General features: G+C 43.7%; 1 long non-coding RNA gene across 2 annotated transcripts in view; it reads right to left on the bottom strand.

The window, feature by feature from the left end:
- LOC311442159 overlaps positions 1-12,283 on the bottom strand; it is a 23,533-nt gene extending 11,250 nt beyond the window's left edge. For both annotated transcript variants that reach the window (XR_014696480.1, XR_014696481.1), the window contains exon 1: positions 11,868-12,283. This is a non-coding gene — a long non-coding RNA (uncharacterized lncRNA). The remainder of the gene's footprint in view (positions 1-11,867) is intronic.

Genomic DNA, 12,283 nt, shown 5'->3' with positions numbered 1-12,283 from the left:
GTAGGTCGCTCCTTGTTCAGGTCTAGTACACATCAGTGATGCCTTCCCTTCCTTCACTGTTAGTCCTGAATTGCCTCCCAAAGGTGTCAGCTCGAGCCCTCTTCTCAGGTGTCATACAGGTCGACCGATCCTCTTTTGCGTTTTCCACTCCTTTCTTGTCTTTGCCGTTACGTTTTCATTTCACTCTGAAGCCAACCAAAATTGCACGCTTCAAACACCCTTTTTAATAAAGTGTTTTCAATTTGCAGAAACCTTAGGCAGCAAATCTTTTGTAACCCCGTGCTGTGCTTTAAGAGGGGTTGATAGGTTTAGAGTAAAAATGAATTTACTTTGCTGTATGCAGCTAAACTGAAAATAAATAGCTAAAATAGCTGAACTGGAAGAGCTGTTCTCTGAGCCAAACCCCATTTTGGTGTGGCATCCTCAAATCTAGTAGCACACAAAAGGGTGTTGTCGGATAAGCAGAAATCAGCCAGCTGTTCAGGGGAAAAAAGCGAAGCTAGCACTTTCTGACGGGGTTGTCAAACCTACAAGGAAAACAAACAGGAAACACCGTGCCTCTAACTTTGATCATTTTTAGGTACTTGAAATACTGATTGTAATGGCCATGTTCCCTGCCACGAGAGATGGCTCAGCGGGAAGCTCTTATCAGATGGAAACTGCACAACGTGCAGTGATCTGGGCAGCATCACTTCTGATCTGCCTCGGGGATGCACTCAACTGCCAGAAAAAGCTGCATTACCACTTGCCTTTATTTCAGAGTTCAAATACGTAGAGGCAGGGAGGAGATCGAGTGAGACAGGGCATAATTACATTCTTGTTTCTCGTCCCATTAAATGCGAACAAAGGAACGACCGCAATGCACATCACATCCCCTGCGCTCAGATCCTCCTGCACACACACAGCAAGAGCCAAACCTTGCCGCCAATCTTCCCGTTTCATTGATGTTCTGCACGTTAAGGATTGCTCTGTGTGACAAGAGAAATTAACTACAAAACCTGAAAAAGGGACTTGACTGAGTTAAGACCGACGGGGGCTTATTTTAATAACGCAGACGTACCGTGAATGCTAAATGCTCTTTTAGGTTTCTCTAAGCCACGGTGTAGGTCTAGGCTGCATCTTTTCCAGCTGGTTTGTGTTAGCTATGAGTCATAAAAACAGTCACCTTTACAAGGGTGTTAAGAAAGACAGGTAACAGTTGGTTTTCCTTCTGTACGTTGCCTCCAGTTTCTTTCTGACTGCAAACTGAACATCGAGGAACTGCCACTGCTGCTGTGCACTTGCAAGGGAGCCCCCTTGCTGACTGCAGACAGCGTGGAGGAGCACCAGTGTGGGGACCAAGCCGCTTTGAGGCAACATTAGAATCATAAATGTGTAGGTTTGGGATGCATTACTAGCAGTGCAGCTCAGGGAGCTGTCATTATTCACTTTCGCAGCTTGCTGAAGAGAACAAAAGATGAGTGTCTTCCCTGAGGCTTTCTGAGCTTAAGAATGTGGCACAACGCAGATGAACACCTCAGTCAGGTGGGAGATCAGGATCAAGGAGGCACAAGTTGGGCTCTGTGCACCAGCCCTCCCCACGCATTTCTAGAGAGAGCACTGCCCAGCTGGGATGAGGAGATCCAGAAACCACTGCCATGTCTGCTGGAGATGGGACAGCGGACAACGCTGCAGGACAACCACTGATGGATTCTGTACAGGGTTGACTGAAGAAATGTCATAAAGGATTCTGATAGGGAAGATATGAAGTTATTTTGACGCAGAGAGAGGGAAGACTGAGAAATTCATAGCAAAGGGAAGTGGTGGGTGAAAGGACGAGACAGGGAAGTGAGCTTTGTGGTAGTTTGTTGTGAACCAGAACAAATCTGGTGTGGTTGAGCCACGGAAAGCTCACAGGAGGACAGACCGGATACATTATTCAGCTGGGAGAGGGTAAGCGAAGGCTGGATCTTTCCTGGATATGAAAGGAAAACATGAATCCCAAGGCTACTGATGCAGTTACCAGAGGCATTGAGAAAAAACAAGAAAACAAGAAAAAGCAAGAGGTCAGGGAAAGCTGCACCCTTTCAAGGGTAAATGATGCAAAACCACACACACTGAGAAACATTTCTCACAGCTCAGGAATCCTTTATAAACACAAGCACAGCTTTCTTTGTGAGAATAAAGACAGCTAATGTATTGACGAAAATGCACAAAGGGCTCGGAGAGAGAGGCTAAATATCAGAAGTAGAAGCCTACGTCAAGGACTAAGGTCACAGTTATAAGTACAGACAAAATGTTTACTTTAAGACAGGTATGGTAATGTAGCTGAGGCGTAACACTACAGCATATGGTGATGTTCCCAGAGGCTAAAAGGAGTGCTACATCCCTAAAAGCAGGCTGTGCTCTTCTGTGAGAATCAGTGTAAAGCTTAAAAAACAAGAAAAAAAAAAGAGCTAACACACAAAAACAGGAAACAGAGGCTTGTGTTCAAAAAATGCTATTTATTCAAGAGCTAATTACAGGGGGCAAGAGGCTTCTCAATCCAACAGTGTAAAGGGAGCGAAGATTCCCACAAGATCTGACAAATGATCAGCAAATTACCTGACTTTTTGTATAAATTCTTCTGTCCTTTACCATCTTTTTGCTTTTCAAATTGCTCTTCACGTGCTGTGGCTAACTGATGTCTGTGCATCAGACTTCGAACCCCTTCCTCTGATGAGCAGTTACTCAGGTGGCTCCAGTGAGGTCCCCAGAAGGAATTTTGGTGCCGATCTCAGGGTCACCGTTGTGATAAAGGGCATCTTGAAGACCTGTCAGCATTTCCCTACCAGTTGGGGCTGGTTGCTGGACCGCCTGCAGTCACCCAGGTGGGAGGCTGTATGTTTAGCAATATTAACACAGGTATTTGCCTACATTGCCTTCCTCCCTTCAGCTAATCCCTCCTGCTGACACTGTCCTGCCCAGCACACCAAGTGGCAAGCTCCGTTCGGCAGCAGCCTCATCGGACCACCTGCGAGGGATCAGGCGTGCCAGGCTCTGTCTCCAACCCCAGTGGTCCCACCCAGAGGCCGTCCACCTCTGCCCATTCACCATTCTCCCCAAAAGGCCAGGGCTGCCCTGCTTTCTGGGGCGATTTGCTCCGGCAGCATCAGCCCGCCCGGTGTCGCCGAGGCAACGCGGTCCCCAGGGCAGCCGACGTGTTGCTGCAGCAACGCGATGCTCTCGATGCTCTCAGCTGCAGCCACGGCACCACCGAGGCAGGATTTGGGTTTGCTGGAAGCACCGAGTCCTGCCAGGGCTGAAAAGTCAGGGTGGCCGAAGGATCGCAACATGGGCAGACACAAATGTGTGTTTGTACCTCCCACCATAAAGCAGCTGCAAGGTAAAGGCTTTGCCAGTACCCACACAATTCACAGCTCTGAATGAAACGACTTCTGTCACGTTCCTTTATTGCTCACGATCACATGTTTGGCTTTCTAGGTAAATTATGAATATTCTCAGCAGGATCCATTTAAATGATGCTGTCAGTCTTACTCTGGACCTCTTGATTCAGCAGGTAAGTTCAATACAGATTCTCTGATGGCTGGGATAATGTAACAGAATTTTAAAATAATACAACACCGAGAGGAGTAAGAGGGTAAATATTTGACAGTCCATAGAAACTGATGACAGCTATTTTTCCAGAAAGTGGGGGAAATATCCTGTCAGCCTCCTCTGACCTTCACAGGAAAGGTTGAAGGCTGCTCTAGCTCTTTTTCAGCAGAAGTTTCCTACTGCTCCAAGGCACAGCCTCATTAGTTGTACACTAGTAGTTTCCAGGACAGGGCCCCATTGCAGCAGGTATCACCGAAGGAAGAAAGAGCTCTTCTGGAGCTTATAATACACTGAGACAAGGCTGGCCAAAGGGATGGATCACCAGAACAGCCAGGAAATGACAGAGTCCACAAAGCCCATGGAATCCCAGAGCCAGTCCTGGCCAGGAGCCATGCCCAGGGTGCACCCGGGACCTGTCCTGCTCCTCTCCTGGGGCTGAAACACTGCAAAAACGGGCTGGTTGTTTTCTGGCCAGCTGAATTGCTCTGATCGCCTTCCTTGCCAAGATTTCCTCCCAACACCAGCTGGCTCTAAGAAGGCTGCTGCACTAGTCCTAATTGTCTAGTCACTGCTGGAAGCAGAGTGCTAATGGGTGTCACCTGCTGCGCTTCAGACTCTCAATAAAGACAAACCCATCACCAAAATTTGCTGGTTGAAAGGCTGGGAGACTTTCTGTATAGGAAATCCTAGCCTCCAGCTCACTCTGATCTTATTACAGAATGGAACAGCAAACCCAAGACTCTTACAAGTTTTAAAACCCTGGAGCACTGAAAATAAAAGTCAAGGATCCAACATAAACATTTGCTAAAAATCCTACAGTTGATGTCTATACCTGCACGTTCCACATTTTGATAGCAAGACCTTAATTGCTTGCATTTTCTTCTCATGATTGAAGAGATGAAGTATCAAATGTTAGGGCAACAAACCTTTTTAAGCCTTCATAAAATAATTTATTTGTAACAACTGTCTTTGAAAATGGATCCTGGCAATGGAAATGCTTAAAATATGAATGTATACAGAACTTACAGAGTAGGGAAAGGCTTCTCCACATTGGTCTAGGACCTGGCAGTATGATTCTAGGGTAAATCCTGTGTACCTGCCGCTGGCTGCAGGAGCAGGAGGAAGTGCTGTGAAGGTGGAGGTGCCTTTGGGGCAAAGCGTACAGTAACAATGTGCTTAATTGCTCACTGCCACTGCTCAAGATTATGCAAAAGCGAAACAGCAAATCCTTTTGTAGCAACTTCAAACTTACACCATATTCTGGATAAATATGAAAATAACTCACTATCATTGTAAAAGTAGATAAAAAGAGTTATTCATTAAATAGCTTTTAGGGATATAATGGGAGTGTAGTGAAGACAGGGCTTAACAGAGGCTTCTATCATTGAAAGAGACTCTTGCTAAACGAAAGAAAATTAGAGTGATACCTGATTACAGAAAGATTTCATCAAATCTATACTGTTCACAGCTTCTTGTATGTCTGGAGAAAAGACAATGGAGACTGAAAGTATTTTGCAGGTATTCCCAGGAAAACATGAAAAAGGCTAGCACTTTTGGACTACAAAGCACTGCAAAGATTTCTGGAGAAACTGAACACAAACCTGTGGCTGTCACTGCACAACACAAAATGTTAAGTGTAGGATTCCTGCATTTTCCACATCGGTCTCACCAACTGGTTGACCTGGCATTATTAATAAGAAGTCTTGAGAAATATTTAAAAGTTTAGAGATAAATATTGCCAACGTAGCTGTGAGGAATCTAAAGAGCCTTCTGTGTGGACACTAGATGTCAATGGAGAGACACACCAAACTAGCTGTAAGAAAGGACCGTGCTGCTGCATTCCCTAAAACCAGATTCTTCTTTTCATCTTTTCTAATACAGCTCTGGAGGGCTGATAGCCTTGGGGATGAAAATCACCAAAAGTCGCAGGAGAGGCGCTGTACAAGCAACACCCATCCAATTAGTTTCTGATACAGACAGGATTTAACTCATAGTGGAAGGCAGCAAGCATTTCTCAGCCCTATAAACGATCAGTTTTTTGCTGAGATTCCCAGTGGTGAGGTACCTCTGTAATCCTCTGGCTTGGAAGCTGAGAACACCCGTTCCTTTAATGAAGACATCCACGCAGCAGCCAAACATCAAGTGCTTTTATAAAACTCAAGAACCTAAACTAATTTGGAAAAATGGCCTGGAAGCAAGAACTTTCACATTCCTATTATCTTCCCCCGAGACATATAATCCTCTATCAACATTTTTATAATGTATGCTCAAGCACAGCATGTGAAGAATGACAGAAAAATGCATTTGGAACTGCTTACTAATTTTCTCTGAAAACTGAATGGAGCTGTGGAGCACTGGTTAACTGAACTGCATGCTGTGCTATACGTTTAATTAAAATAAGTGCTAACAGATGTAGTAGAGTTCATAAAAAGGTTTTCAGAATAAGATATAAAATGTTGGGGATTTGGTGGACAAAGTCTCATTTATGACTGCTGTAATTTATACTTAACACTGCAATTTTAATGCTTAGAATTAGTCAACACGCTGTGCCGAGCTGGAAGGATTGGTAAAACAATCCACGCACTGTACAGCATAGTAAATGCCATCTTCATGCACTGCAAATCTAGGCACGGAGTGGATCTGTGGGCACGAAATGGGAGGGGCAGGGACATAAACACTGGAAACAGTGAAATGTGTTAATGGCTTTCTTCTTGCACTCACCATAAAGCGAGGCCAAAGAGCAGAGACTTTGTGACTCCTAACTGCAAGGGATCGGGCGCTGAAAGGTGAGGGAAGAGCCACGGGCTTGTTGTGAAAGGAGGCTGGACCTGCCACATCAGAGGAGGCGAGGGGATAGACTACACATTTGGGATAAACCTGACAGCTGACGCTTTGGGAATGGCAATAGTTTTTTTGGCAAGAAGCTAGGGAAGATAGATGATGAATGGGAAAATGCAAAGGTGTCTGTACAGCAGAGAAATGGTTAAGAACACTCAATGGACAAAAGGGACACCAGAAGGTATGAAAATAGGAGCTCTAGCAATAGTGGTAGACAGAAATTAGTCTGAAGTATGCCAGAGGACAGGCAGTGGCACCTCTAGACTACATCATGGAAACGCTGGTAACCTGAACTGTGTAAGGCAGCAAGGTGAGAAGACGGAGGGAAAGGACAAATACGTGAATAAATACAATCACGGGCTGCAAGCAAAGGCACAAGGACAAAACGAATTTCAGAGGTCTTTTGCAGTGACACACCCCTTAATCCCAACAAAACTTCTGTTTGAACAGGGTCTGCCGACAAACGTAGACAGAAATTGATGCTTCAGATTCAGATTTAGATTTTGAACAAAATACAGGCCGGTTAATTTGCTTCTTCTCTTAGAACAAAACAATCTGCAAATCTTTTACCTTTATTCCGTAACAACGCCCGGGTACTGTAACCTCTGCAGAGCCAGTCCAGCAGGGCTAAGGCTACCTTGTGTCTGACTGGTTATCCTGGGGCATGCACAAAGGTCCATTTCCACAAGCTCTCTTCATACCAACTTCACTGGAGAGTTCTTCATGCAATGTTTTCAGTGCCAAGGACAGAAACAAAAGTCCAGCCAAAGCGGGTACAGTTCTCACTTCATATTCAAGAGAACCCAATGACTAGCTGAGTTCTTACTTGCATATTTGCTCTTTACACATTGGAGTGCAGTTGCTTACAGCTTCTCTGATGTGGAAACCATAAATTTTACAACTGTTAAGTGGTGTTGTTCGGAGTGCTTTAAACAACGGGGTTGTCCCACATGCCTGATGTCACAGACAGAACTTTTATCTAGATCCACACATCTGGGATTTTATGTCTGACACGTGACATGACTGATGTTCAGAGACATTTATATTTACATCAAGGTAATGCCTAGGACAAATGTTTTACAAAATCAGATATTTTAGAATTGATGATTTGCACTACCTGAAAAATCGTAATTGTTACCAACAGAATCAATGTTATCGGTGTTTACAAACCAAATTATGTCAATGAAAATCTGAAAATTGATACAGATGTTTCTCCTGCTTTGAGATCTATCAATGAATGCAGCAACGTAACTTCCCAAGAATTATCCAAAATATATTTGATTGACTAAGGGTAGCAGCAAAGTAACATATTTCAGCTGAAACCAGTATTTATATATGTTTATTCCAAAGGCTGGCTTTTTTCCTTCTGTCTTCGTACTAGTGATAGACGGTTCTGTACCATTTATTGAAATACTCAGCACTCATTCTACTCACTCCAAAAGCCAACAAGAAATACATTGAATCTTGCTTACTGCCACAAGCAAACTGGCTCATTAGAGAAACAAAGCATTGGTTTCTTAGGTTCAGTACTTTAAGAATAAAAACAAACAGAAGCAGGAGAAGCTGGTTTATCTTGTGCATTGTTTTGAAGGATCTCTGTATCCTGCTAGCCGAGCCCTGGATCACTCTTTCTTTTGTTAGCATTACACACTCTGCTAAAATGAAAACTCACAAGTTTTCTGTACTTTGTGCACAAATAATGTATATGCACTTTTACTATGTATTAGAGAAAAAAAAAGACCTAATTTTTCTGCCATGTAAAGCAGAGATGAATCCAAATTTTGAGATGTGGAGATCAGAAGTGCAAGCATGAAAAGCACAGTAAAATTTGAGTAGGTACAGAAAAAAGCATTTAATGTGATCGTGGGGACAAAACAGACTGCTTCTGGAGGAGAGACTAGCACAGATGGCAGATGTAGAAATTATGAAGACCTGAGGTTTACAAAACTTTGCATAAGATCATCAAATGATTTTGTTTGCCCTCAACTCTAGGCTCCATGGTGCTAGGTGGAAGGGCTTTGCAGTAAATTAAAGACGTTAACTGGCAGGAAACACAGGAAAACGGCACACAATTCTGCCTACTTGATCCCGAATACAACATTCAACTCCCTCTGTTTTAATGTTTTCATACTTATCAATGTGGCCTTTAAATTATTTGTCTACAGCTTCTTACTATGAGCAGCAGTGGTATAGGACAAAGCAAAAAAACCTGCTACCTGGGGTGCTGAGATGTTCTGGACTCTGACTGGATTAATTCATAAAGCCTGAAGTGGGTCAGACCAAAGGTACTGCACCCCTAATAACCAGCCCCAACAACGGTTAGCCACAGATGACTGGAAGGACAGTGTGAGAAATGGGGAATGAGAGACGATCCTTCCTTCCACCTAGAACTAACAAATAACTGGAAACCACACCAACCGCTGAATTCCAAAGCCACTGCTGAATCTATTCCTCAGCACGTTTTGTGTCAAAAGCATCCCACAACAGTGAACTCTGCAACTCAGCAAGCCAAGGGCAGGATTTCATTTTCTTTGTATAAGGCCCAAACCTGGCTTTTACTCAGGGCTGCTTTGGAACATACCCAGTTTGAAAGGGCTTGCTAGCGTGTCACCTCCTGCAACACGCAAAAGCTCTACTCACGGTAATAAATCCCACTTCCCTTAAACAAGAGCTTGTGTTTTCTACTATCAACCACCAGAGCAGTTAGCGTGCTCTTGCATTATCCTGGTGCTGAATTCCTTGTAGTGAATTTGAAGGCATGTGTAATTAAACCAAGATGTGCATATGCTTCTATAGCGTCTGAGTTCTGGCCGGTGCTGAAAGGTTTATGAGAAGTAAATTATTACTTGTCATAAAAGGGATTTATTTTAGTTTTTAAGAGCCAGTCTGGAGGGTTAATTTGATCATTTTTCCCCAGTGCAAGATTACAGAGACTTTTTTTTTCTTTTTTTTTCTTTTTTTTCTTTTTTTTTTTTTTTTTTTTTACGTGCAACTTCACTGCTCCTGCTGCTAGGACAAGCACTGAGGCTCCATCATAGTCTCACTAAGTGAGCGTCAAAGTCACTTAAGACTCAGTAGGAAATGCAGAGTGAAGGGAAGAGACCTCAGCATTTGGGAGCCTTGAAACATGATAAATATAGGAATAGAATCATAGAATATCCCAACTTGGACAGTTCTCAGATACTAAGAACATATTAGGACAAAATATGATTCTAAACATATAGATATATAGATAGGAATACTGTGGGGACCAGCTTCACCAATTATAGAAGTCCATATAATTCCATACCGGGTGCTGAATACACTCCAAACCAGTGGAAAGAAATTGTATTGGTCATGCTAGAGGAATTAAAGAAGCTATAATAAAGGGGATCATACTAAGACTGCAAATACATTTCCTAATTTCTTTTCTAGCATTCTTCTAATGTGGATGCTTATTATAGCAGTGATTAACAAAGTAATGCAAATTTAGGGTGAAAGAAAGCTTAATATGAGCTATATGCATGCACAGCAGGCAGCATTACAACTAACTCCACCGCAAACAAGTCTCTTGCCTACAGGTGCCATCAGTTCAGACCCTCATAAAAAAAAAATTATATATATATAAGAACTGGGATAATCGATGGTGTGAAACAGTTTGAAACTGCTTCATGTGACCTTGGATGCTTTTTACTTTGTCCAGTGACCTTCAGAAAGAGGCTGAACAGACCTCTACTGTTTGCATTCCTCTGAAACTGATTAGTTATACGTGGACATATAAATATCAGAAGGCTAACACAATGTAGCTCTTCAGAGACTTAACAATATTTACTGGTAACACATTTTTTCATATAAATAACCAGATTTATATACACAGGCACAAATGAGAGAAAATTATCAACAAACGTTAAAAGCTAATACAAGAGCTGACTAATGCCAAAAGCAGGCAATTGTCAGGTGGCTGGCTGGCTGTTGTGCAAGACTGGGAAAGAAAAATAATTGTATTCCCTTGGAATTAGACATTCTTTCTTCCTCTGCCCCTACTTGCCAACGCTTTTTTATTTCTTACAGCACACTTTTTAAATTTCATTTTTAACTCTTCACCACCAGTAGTATCTGCAGCACCTAACTGGCAAAGGAAGGATCTCATCAGAAATCTTGCTTCATTTTGTGTGAGACTAACCAAATATGGTTTTCTTTTTGATCAAAACCATTTCCTCGTATCAGTTCTATCAGTAGTTAAAGTATTTGCATTGAGCAGTTGAAACGTGCTGCTGTATTGTTTGAGAGCATAAGAAAGATGATATGGCAGGAGTGATAAATTAAAAGGCAGAATTCATTGTTTTTCTAGAAAAGGGACATAGCAACTGTGGCTGCTGTAAAAAAAAAAAACAAAAATAAATTAAGCTTCATACTAAACCTCCAGATAAGCTGATGAGATGTGGAAGATCTACCTCCTGTGCTTGTTTTTTATTAATTTGATCACATACAAGAAGTAATCTTATCGGCATAAAATATGGGAGCCATATTACACAAAACACCTAATAGAGAGGCTGGGTGCTGTTGTAAGAGCCACAAGATTCCCTAAATGTCCTTCCTCACCGAAAAAAAAAAAGCCAGGAAAAGCACCAAATAGGGTGTTCTCAGTCATGCCCTTCAAGCAACAGTGATGAGCAGACTATCTTTGCATGGGAGTGTGGGAAAACCATCTGGATAAGCGAGGGGACCTTTTGGCACAGGAGCAAACAAAACCACAACACAATGAATCGCCTCAGCCAATTCTGGGCTTCGAAGCGAAATCCGTATTTTGAGTACAAGTTGATTTCTGCCCTTTTATTGTTGAAACAAAGGAAGAATTAAACAAAAACATTTACATTGACAACAGGCAGTGGCGTCACCCAGCCAGTGTCCCTGCGCCCCTCACGTTTGCACAGCCTACCTTCTCCCAAGAGCAGCTTTCCAGCAACGTCAAACCTTAAGGGCCCCGTGCCACGGAGCGAGTCGGCTGCCCTTGGGCATCCGCCAGACCTTCCCTGAACATGCAAACAGCACGAAGCACGGAGGTTTTGTACGAAGAATACATGAAAAACCCGAGTAACGCATTTAGGAACATACAAGGCGTCTCCAAAGCTCCCACGTGTAAGCGATTAATAAGGTGTTTCACTTTACTAAAACCCTTCATGCTCTGAGGTGCTTGGCGTTAAGCAGACGTTCTTGCCACCATTTCACAGGTGATGGCATTATGGCTTTTACAAAAAGGTCCGAAGACACGCTCATGTATTCTTTTGTGCTCAACAGCTTTAAGAGTGTTCATTGACTGAATTTTGACCAGGAACCAGGGGGTCAGAGGTCCTCGGTGTAACCCCAGCCAAGGGGAATAAGCCTCTTTCTCCCGCTCCTTTGTGGTGCTCAGGGGGCACTGTGGCTTGGCAGAAAGATGAAGAAAAATGAAATTAGTGCAGGGGGTCACTAACCTGAGGAAAGCTGTGAAAAAACGCCTTTCTGCCACACACTTGTGCGTGTCCAGGATCCTGGCTGGCGAGAAGCGAGCGTGTCCGCTGCCTTCCACAGTTTATAATTACTCCCTACCACATCACAGCACATCACAGCCCCGAAATTAATTTCAAAGCCAGATTCACAAGCACCACACGAAGGCGTTTCGGATCCCCTCCAGCCCTCGCCGCGGGGCGGAGGACGGGGCACAGCCCGCTTCCTCCCCAACACACCCAGGCAGCCACCTACACCCCCGGGGACACCCAAACCCGGCGTACGGGGATCTCCTGAGGGGCTGCGGGGCCAAACACCCCGGCTCCCCCCCGGTTCCCCTCCCTCAAACCTGAGGCGGGGACCGGCTGAGGGGGAGCCGCTCCCCTCAGCGCCCCGGCGCCTG

This window comes from Aythya ferina (assembly GCF_964211825.1).
Source record: "Aythya ferina genome assembly, chromosome: 10".
In the NCBI taxonomy this organism is placed as follows: domain Eukaryota; kingdom Metazoa; phylum Chordata; class Aves; order Anseriformes; family Anatidae; genus Aythya; species Aythya ferina.
This window is presented reverse-complemented; position numbering and strand designations above follow the sequence as displayed.